The sequence below is a fragment of the Ixodes scapularis genome, unplaced genomic scaffold (assembly GCF_016920785.2).
Source record: "Ixodes scapularis isolate PalLabHiFi unplaced genomic scaffold, ASM1692078v2 PGA_scaffold6__148_contigs__length_123643588, whole genome shotgun sequence".
In the NCBI taxonomy this organism is placed as follows: domain Eukaryota; kingdom Metazoa; phylum Arthropoda; class Arachnida; order Ixodida; family Ixodidae; genus Ixodes; species Ixodes scapularis.
In genome coordinates, this window is record NW_024609881.1 from 22,714,984 (window position 1) to 22,724,236 (window position 9,253).

The 9,253-nt window shown below is 42.5% G+C and overlaps 1 long non-coding RNA gene across 2 annotated transcripts; it reads right to left on the bottom strand.

Moving 5' to 3' along the window:
• Nucleotides 1-3,234: 3,234 nt before the first annotated feature.
• On the bottom strand, nt 3,235-8,967 carry LOC115313842. 2 transcript variants are annotated; one of them, XR_005798135.2, is made up of 5 exons: nt 8,915-8,967; nt 7,013-7,199; nt 6,239-6,388; nt 6,086-6,157; nt 3,235-3,362 (listed from the first exon to the last, which is right to left on the bottom strand). It is a non-coding gene; the product is annotated as an uncharacterized LOC115313842 (long non-coding RNA). The 2 variants fall into 2 exon arrangements; XR_005715225.3 differs by lacking the exon at nt 3,235-3,362 and having other exon boundaries at nt 5,881-6,157.
• Nucleotides 8,968-9,253: the final 286 nt, after the last annotated feature.

Genomic DNA, 9,253 nt, shown 5'->3' on the forward strand with positions numbered 1-9,253 from the left:
CGCTGGGGCGAAAACTGACTCCGCTCGCCTTGCGGAGTCCCTTATGTACCCTCGTGGGTTTCTGGATCATTCGGCGTAGAACTTTCGGTGCGTAGAATATTCCGAACTCGATCAGACGAGAATGTTCTCGAACTTAATTACGCGAAGACCGAATTGAAAGAATAAATAAAAGGACAGTCCGCTGACTGGAATCGAACCTATAGTATACACCTTCCGCGGGAAAGTCAAGCGTGGTAAGCCAACGGTAAGCACTGGGCCACGCATGAGCTTGCTCGTCGACGCGCGTGGCAATATCCCCAAGTAGCACAAAATGTGGCTACAACGTTACTGGAATGTTGTCAGGTAACGTTGCCGAACGCTGCTAACGACCGCGGATTCTACACTCCAGTAACGTTACAGCACAATGTTACAGTAACGTAACTGCATACGTTACCTGGACATTACCCAAATAATGTTACTGGAACGTTGTTAGATAACGTTGCCAAACGTTGCTAATGGCCACCAGTTCTACCTTCCAGTAACGTCACATCAAAACGTTGCAGTAACATAGCTCTCTATGTTACCTGGATGCTAGATCAGTGATGTTACTCGGACGTCGTCGCTAACGTTGATAGTTGTTGTTAATGGCCACGAATTCTACCATCCAGTAATGTTACACCAAAATGTTGCACTGACATTACGGCTTCCTTAAAAGTGAAGGAATAAAAATGTGAAGAACATACACAAACGACCACTCTTTCATTTCGCAACAACGTTTATTTTTTGAGGAGCAAAGAGTCGCATACAGGTCGAGATCAACTAGATACCGAAGGTGGAGTGTTACTGACTCATCCCTTATCTCCCTAAAGTTCCTTTGATCAAGCCTTCCTTTTGCAGTTAATCTTGACCTGTGCGCGAGTCTTTGCTTCCAAAAAACGAGCGTCGTAACTAAATGAAAGAGCGGTCATCTGTTTTTCCTCAGTGCTTTTATTCTGTTAACTTTCAGTAAACATTTTTACAATATGCTGGCACTGGCCAGATATTACTGCACGTGTTACTTGGACAGTACTGAACAATGTTATCCGAAAATACATTGACAAGCGCTGCCAGGAAACTGCATTTATGGTTGTCATGAAGTCATTTTTTGAGCTGGTGCCTGATATGAGTAAATGGATGTGCATTACAGGCCATTAATGAATCAGCATTTTGAAATCCTAGAAGCAGGACTCCGGAAGAAAACAAGAAGTTATTGGAATAAATTTATTTAAAAAACGAAACCAACATTACAAGTACCAGAGAATTCTTCTGTTTCTTACAAGCTATTAGATCTACAAAATTGTAAAGAACACACTAAATTACAAGGCTGATCTGCATAAAAATAAAAATGTAAAATATTAAAACTCCCAGCAACATAAAGCAAGTAGCCTAAAATAAAATTCTAAATATATCTCAAATTACACCCGATCTTGGGCTAGGACATATAAATAAATAACGGAGGCAATAAACCAAAAATGACTAGAAAAAGAACATAAATTTTAAATCTTCTAAAAATACCACACTAATGTGTACATAAATTAAATAAAACAAACCACTAGCTGGGGCTAAAATGTATGCATGAATAGAAATTAAAGGTAACATATGCATATTACAAATTGACATAAAAAATTCAAACAACAGGGACTCTACTCATGGGATGGCTGTAAAAAAAGGAGAAAGAAATCATTAGAAAAAAAAGCATTTTAAATGATTTAGGTAGCATGAATTTTTTTTTTTTTCCAATTCTATGCATTTAACACGGTTAATTAATTCCATGCTTCCAACTGGGATCAAAGTAACCAACTACTAACATTTAAAACTAACAGAAAAATCAAGGCAGAAACATGCTGAAAAACAGCGCAAAATGCACGGATAAGAAAACACACAGGACAAGGCACTGTGTGTTCTTTTTCCTTTGTCTGGTTTTCGCACCGTTTTTCAACATGAATTCTTACCAACTAGCCCGGCCCAACTGTCCATCCTTGTAATCAGAAACATGCTTGCCTTCTCCCCTTGTGGCAGCCCCTCAGTCACTCCTGAGAAGAGGCACACTGCTCCTGCAAAAAAATAACACAAAAAAGTTGGTTGCATTCAGAAAATGGGTGCCTATTTCAGGGCAGAGAGTGTCATCAAGATAAAAAAAGAAATGCCTACATCTGTCCTAGCATCTGTCCACAGTTTCTTTGCATGCACAAGCCATTCTTTTCATCCAGTTTAGACTTTTACCGCAAAGTGTGACCTACCCACAGAAGACAGTGGATATGCGACTTATTCTTTTCTGGCAAGGTAGGCGGCTGTTCTCGGCCACTCACTTTTTCCCACTTCAACCTTCTATTTATTCATACGTGAAAGGCACTTTCTTAAGAGGGAAACAGCTATTTTCTGCAGCACCTTTTTTATTTTGTATTTGTAGATTTAACTTTGTTTTCATTTTATCCTAAGAGAATAGCTTTCTTTTTAAGAACATAGATGTTCTTCTACTAATAAATATAAATAATAAATTAACAAAGAGAGGAGACACATCTTTTCTTGTCCCCGTATCATGGGCCACGGAGACAGATCACTGCCTCAAGGACGGCTTCGTCTAGAAGCAGAATAGGTCTCTTCAAGGACGAAGATATATATACGCTTTTGAATGGACGTGCATTCATCACTGCACCTGATGATCACAGCTTTTAAAAGTGTCGTTAGTGTTACCGTGTCTTATTGGCCTCATTAACAGAAGTCATCATTTACTAAAAAAAAAAGAATAGAAGGTGACAAAAAAAGGTTCCTTCCTTTTATATATATATAAGTTTATAAGTTACAATAAATATTAAAACACTGCTATCCTCCCGGCACTAAAAAGAAAAATATTTCTACTGCTCAAATAGGCTACGTTCAATGAAACAACTTCGATGAAATGGCGTTCAATGAAACAGCGTTCGATAAAACTGCGTTCAATGAAACAGCTTCGATGAAACAATGTTCAATGAAACGGCGTTTGATGAACTGTCCGGACCCAGGGGCAATGTCAATGAGCCTCATATTTTCTACAATGTCAAGCTCATTGCAGACAATGTCATAACATGGTGTTCTTTCATTGGCTAAATAAATTTCTTAATACTTAAAAATGTCTTTATGTAAAGTAGACTAATGCCTTTGTTTGAAATCTGGGCTTGTTTTAGGATGCAAAAGTATTTTTCGGGAGTTTAAGCAAAATTAGAAATATCATATTACCATTTTCTTGGTCCTAGCTGGTGCATGCCTGACCGATTCAGCAGCAGCCCATTTGGCGTCGGCTTCCTGCACGATGATGGCTGGCTCATTGTTTTCTGCCTTCTGTTTAAGGCAGGTGCGCACAGCTCCTGTTTCGAAAGTATATAATTACAACACAATGTCAGCTACCACAGTGAAATATCGACAATTTCATGCCCTACTTCAGCATAACTTGGCAGACATCGGTAACTATGAAATCAGCCAGGGTGTCTAGCAAATTCCTCCTTTTAAGTTCCCCAGCTTTTCCAGGTTTTAAATTCCCTGTCCATTACAGAAGTTTGGAGATGTGGTACGAACTGCTACTAAACACCTCATAAGTGAACACCACTCACAATTTAAAACAATTTATTGAAATCGGTCTTTATGTTGCTCAAGAAGTCAAAGACTTACAAAGTTTCGGGCAATGGTATTTAGCACAGCCACGTCAATGCACGACTCTCCTGGCTTTGTCGCACACCACCGCATTACTCGCCCTGGCCATTTACCCTGATTTAGCTAACTTTTTGATTATCTCCCTGACAATTCCCTGACTTTTCCAGATGATCCGAAATTTCCTGACAATTCCAGCTTTTCCAAGGTGCTAGACACCCTGTCAATGAGCCAGATAGCTCGGGAGCGAGGCATGGGACAAAACTCCACTGTAGTGAGCTTATGTGGGCTGCTGTCACATGCTTCACCAGGACACAGTTTCCTTTCATCTAAAAGAGCCAAATCCAGAAAACTGAAACCAAGCAAATTTTTGTATGAATTCAAACTATATTCGTTGGTCCATCGATCTCAAATGCTACTACAGTGAAATCGGTCAGAGTACGCTATAAAAACCACAGCAGAGGTGGCTGCGGCACATGGCTCAAAGCTATACTGATAAGCAAACATACCAATTTATCTGTTTTGCTTCATGTGGTTTTCGCCTTTTTAGAAAAAAAAAAGCTCCTCACTTGTGTGCCCTGTTTAGCTATAGCCATTTGTTGTTAAAAGGCAACTCTGCTTAATTCCAAAACTTTTGGAATTATAAGACTTCAAATAAAAATAAAAAAGAAATTTAAAAAGAAATATAAAAATAACTATTTTATTTCATGCATTGGTGGAATATTTCCTATGCAATTTTGCTTTAAACATAGCCCAAATAAAACCCGAAACATCGGCTTCTACAGGCAACAATGGCAGAGACGGAGGAGACATGACCAATCCCATGGTACAAATGATGATGTGCTACCCCTGCGAGGACGACGCAAACAGACTGGCCTGAGTGTTGTCTGCTCCGTGTCGGACGACATCCGCACCACTGCAACCTACGCTAAAGCCAAGTTTTCTCAAAGGAATAAATATCTCAGGAACATTAGTATGCAGCGAAGTCTACTAAATAGTACATAAATAAGCCATTGAGTATGTGAACATTGTGCAAACAATGCCATTATTATTTAACAGAGGTGAACCATGAGAAACGTGCACATCCAGGTCTGTGCCAATCATGTGGACACCGCTGAACCAACTTTTGGAGAAGACATTGCTCAAGTCAAGGACTGACTGTGCATGGAAAAAACAAAGAAAACGTAACAATGCACCTGACATAGTAAATTGATGTTTGGTGCACTGAAGCCGTAGTAGCAACTGCGCTGTCGTTTGCGCCTACATTGTCAGCTAGGGTTAGCAGTTTGCTGATCCATTTCATAAAGATTTAAATGGAGATAATATTGGACATGAGGTTTTCCTAGATGATACTGAAGAAGCCTTTGTTTTCTCTCACTAACAAAAATGAGACAGAGTCTGCAAAATGGCGGGCCCTTGCGCGCTGCCATCTTCCAGCTCGGGTGCACCCCAGATAATCCGATTATGAAGGCTTGCTAAAGCGTCACTAAGCTAATTGACAGATTGGTACCCTGAGAGCACGTTTCCCTACCCATGGTGGCTAGACTACCTTTGGAAACATGACTGCTTGCAAACGTGTATAGCTGATTGTGTCATTCAGCTATATGGTAATGTACCTTACACCAGAGTGCTCGGTGGTGTAAAACAAAATGTACCACCTTTCTTTAAGAAGTGGTCAATCCTAACGCTGCCCAAACCATTCCACATATAAAGCAGAGGACAGGTTCATAAAAAGTGCTAGGGTTAGAGTGCACAAACAGCAAGCATTCTAATGTATCCTTTGACCAGAAAGCATAGATAAATAAACAAAATAAATTAAATTGTAAAATAAAAATGACTAGTACAGCAGAATTATGCAAACATGAGGTTGCAGCAATACAAAGCAAACATATGCACCGTCAAATTAAAAATATCCACTTCACCATCCCTTAGGCTATAACTGTCCTTGTGCGAGGAAGCATACCACAACTAGCAGCTTTGTAAAATTAAAAATGACTAGATAAAAAAATGAAAGCCGTTTACAACTCCCTGTAACGCTAAATTAGAGTGCAGCTCTAGAAGAGGAGGGAAGGGTCCCGAGGAAAGGGTATACCCCTCCTCCCTGCCACACCTCCCTCTGAGCGGTGTTGCCGCAACCGTGAGGTCACGTGACCCTCCTGACGGGGGTCACGTGACCCCGCGAGGACAATTTGGCATAGTGCCGAAACGTAACCTTGCCGAAACGTCGCCGCGGTTACGGCGACGGCGACACCACTCAAGCCGGAAACGGGCGCCTAAGAGCTGCGCTCTAAAAGAAACACCAAAACAGCAGGTGCTCAATAAACAATATGGATACCATTCATTATCACAATTGCAGCTAACCAAGCTGAGGCTAATCACATAAAATAAAAAATCTAAATGCTGGAAAGCGTTAAGAAATTGCAGCAACAAAAAGCAAACATACACGTGTGCGTTTTTGCTTGGGCTCTGGTGCACGTTCTGGAAGTTGAGGGGCTGGCTGAGTGTTACGTCGTTCCTGCATAAGAGGCAAGCTTGATGAAAAAGGAGGGCAAATGAATCCCGAATACAAAGGTGTTGCAGAAATTTAGGTGCATACATCTTGGTCATAGAAGTCCTCATCCTCAAATGAAGAAAGAGTATGCTGCAGTCTCTTCCTTTTTCTCTTCTCCCGCTCTTCATTATTCAATGTTAGGTCGGACGTCGCTTCCGAATTTTTTTTCTTTGTACTTTGCATCTTCATATGTCACTGAAACAAGAAAGCCGAGCACACTAGTCAAATGTTTAACCACCACAAGCTTGTATGCACCCTAAACTTTTGTTCATTAAATCAAATATGCTCGCTTTATGGTTAGACAGCTTTTAGGTTAAAGCCTGCCAACTTTTTCGGGCTCATGTATATAATCTGTGAGGATTGGGCCAGCTCAGGTTTATATTAAAGAAAACAAAAATTTTGTCGGGCTCGTGCTGGGCTCAAGCTTCTGTCTAAAATTCTGTCGGGTCCGGGCCGGGCCCGAGCCGTGTCTCTTCAAGGCCAAGTCTGGCCGGGCCCGGAAATTAAATATTCTATTAGGCTCGGGCCAAACCCGGGCCGTGCCTCTACTGGGCCGGGTCTAGAAATTCTGGCTCGTGCAGTGCTCTAGCACACTCTACATTGGGTGAGCAGAGTCCGCGCTCCGCTCTAAGCAGAATTTATTGCCTATTTCTGTGCCCCAAGGTTCTCAACTCTTTGCTCAGGGCACTCAATGGCATTTCCAGCTCATTTTCCATGACTGGGCTTGATTTTTGACAATATCCCTGATTTTTCCCGGTAATTAAAATTTCCCTAACAATTCCCGGTTTTCCCGGTTGCTAGACACCCTGCTATACTTACAACATGATGCCATCACCTGACAGGAGAATGTGGCCCAGTCAGTCGAGGGCTCTTCACGCTCTCTAATTGCCATCATCAACCGATTTGATTTGTAGGGTGGCCATGCCGTGCAGCCATTGCACACCCAACAGGTAGGGACAACTGCGACATCATTTTCCGCCAAAAAATGGACAAGAGAGTACATTTTCTGAAATCAACAAATAAAGCCGTTATTACCTTAAAGACCAGTCATAAGTCACTAAAAATACAGTTTTCGAATTAAGCACAACCAATGTACAATAGTTGCAAACATAGATCACACTTGCAAGTGAAGTAGATAAAAAAACAGCATAGCCCTGGTTATCGAAAAAATAGTCAGAGTGCAGGCGAGCTGGTGTAAGTTGAACATGATTGTAAACCTGAGACAGGGGCAGAAAAGAGAACACAGCAGAAGGTAGAAAAAGGGGAGGCAACGTCTCAAACTCAGCTGCAAAGTTTATTTCGTACACGCCTTATATACCACAACTCCAACGCCGAATGGCGGTGGTTATGCTGGAATGTGACCCTTTGTGTGAGTGTTTCGCAGGAGAGGTCAAGGGAGATAAGAGAAGGTTTACCCAAATTTCATTGTCCTCTTGTCATATATCTTTTTTTTTTTGTATAGACAGCGTTGGAGTTGTGGTATATAAGGCGTGTACGAAATAAACTTTGCAGCTGAGTTTGAGACATTGCCTCCTCTTTTTCTACCTTCTGCTGTGTTCTCCTTTCTGCCCCAGTCTCAGGTTTACAATCATGTCCCTGGTTATATTGCAAGCAGACGCACTTCCACCTGATGTCCTGCACACTCCCCACTGAATACTGCATGGAGAGCCCTGTAGCTCCAAAAATTCCTAGCTCTGATGATGGCAGCTTTGAAGTATAAAGGTTGCCGAGATTTCGGAAAAACTGTCCGCAGATGCTACAGTTCCCATCTGACTCAATGAAGTTCCTAACAACAGCAATGTTGCCATACTTCAGTTGAACACAGTTGTCGGACGCCTTCTGAGAGAAATGTGCTCCGTCTAAAACAAGCTCACTGCACTGGGTTTTCTTGAAGCTTGGCGGCTCAGGTTGTTGCTTGAGCAGAGTACACTTCTGCTGCACAGAACTTGACACGGTGGTGGAATTCACTTCTGAGTGCCTCTTGATAACCTGCTGCAGCGCCAAGGAAGGACCCCTCACCAACTTCTTGAGCTTCCCAAGGAAGTTCTCAAAGGGAAAGGCCGAGAAGGTGTTGACAGGGCCGAACCGTCGAACGTCTTGTCAGGTGGATCAGGGAGTGCATGTTGTAGACATAAACCCCCTCATACAAGGTACCAGCTCCAGAAACAAACTCTCTCAAGAGAGATTCTGCAAGATCACAGTGTGTCAAAGAAAATTTGGGGCTGGCTAGGATGGTCATAACACAGCTCAGCTTTATGAAGTGTCCATAAAAGCGCTTTTCCAAATGGTTTCTAAGGACCACTGGCCCGGGGGAACTGATAAGGAGATAAAGGAAAGGGGGTTTTGAAGGCCGGGGATTTTGAAGAGGGGGAGGTAAAGCGGGGAATTCGCAGCGGGGATTTTGACACAGGTGTTCAGAGATTAGGTTATTTCGTGCACCACTCGTATCACTCGACTCAGATTCACACTCGGAAGCTCGTTGGTATTCAAACTCTCCGGAAAAACTTGCATGTGCTGCCACGGCCTGTTGTACAGGTGCAAGAGGGTATGCTTCCTCAGTGTCCACAGACTCCTCACTGCTCGTACCGCAACTTTCAAGTTCCTTGCGAACACTTTCGGCTACTCTACGTCTTTTTTAACGATCGGATAGCTCTGATAGCGAACGCTTCGCCCGCTCCATTGTTCAGCACAAGTAGTAACAACAACGAAAATGAAACATACCTTTGTTTACGTTTCCTCCACGCCGAGAGATCGGCAGAGCGGTCCGATGAAACAGGCCTTGACGGTCCGTTCATAGAGTAATATACACAAGGTAAAGAGCGGACACTACCATAGGCCCCAGCGGCCTAGATAGACCAGTGACAGGTAGCGCTCCTAGCGGGCGGTATTAAGCATAATCTGATTCCGTTTCCGGTCAAGTTAGTTTCGGTTTCGGTTTGGGCGTTTCTGCTCCGGTTCTTTGGTACCCCTCTCTTTCCTCCCCGCCTCGCTCGGCTCTCGGGACTCCCGAAGCCGCTGTTTTTTTTTTTTTTTTTTTTTTTTTTTTTTTTTTAATATTGA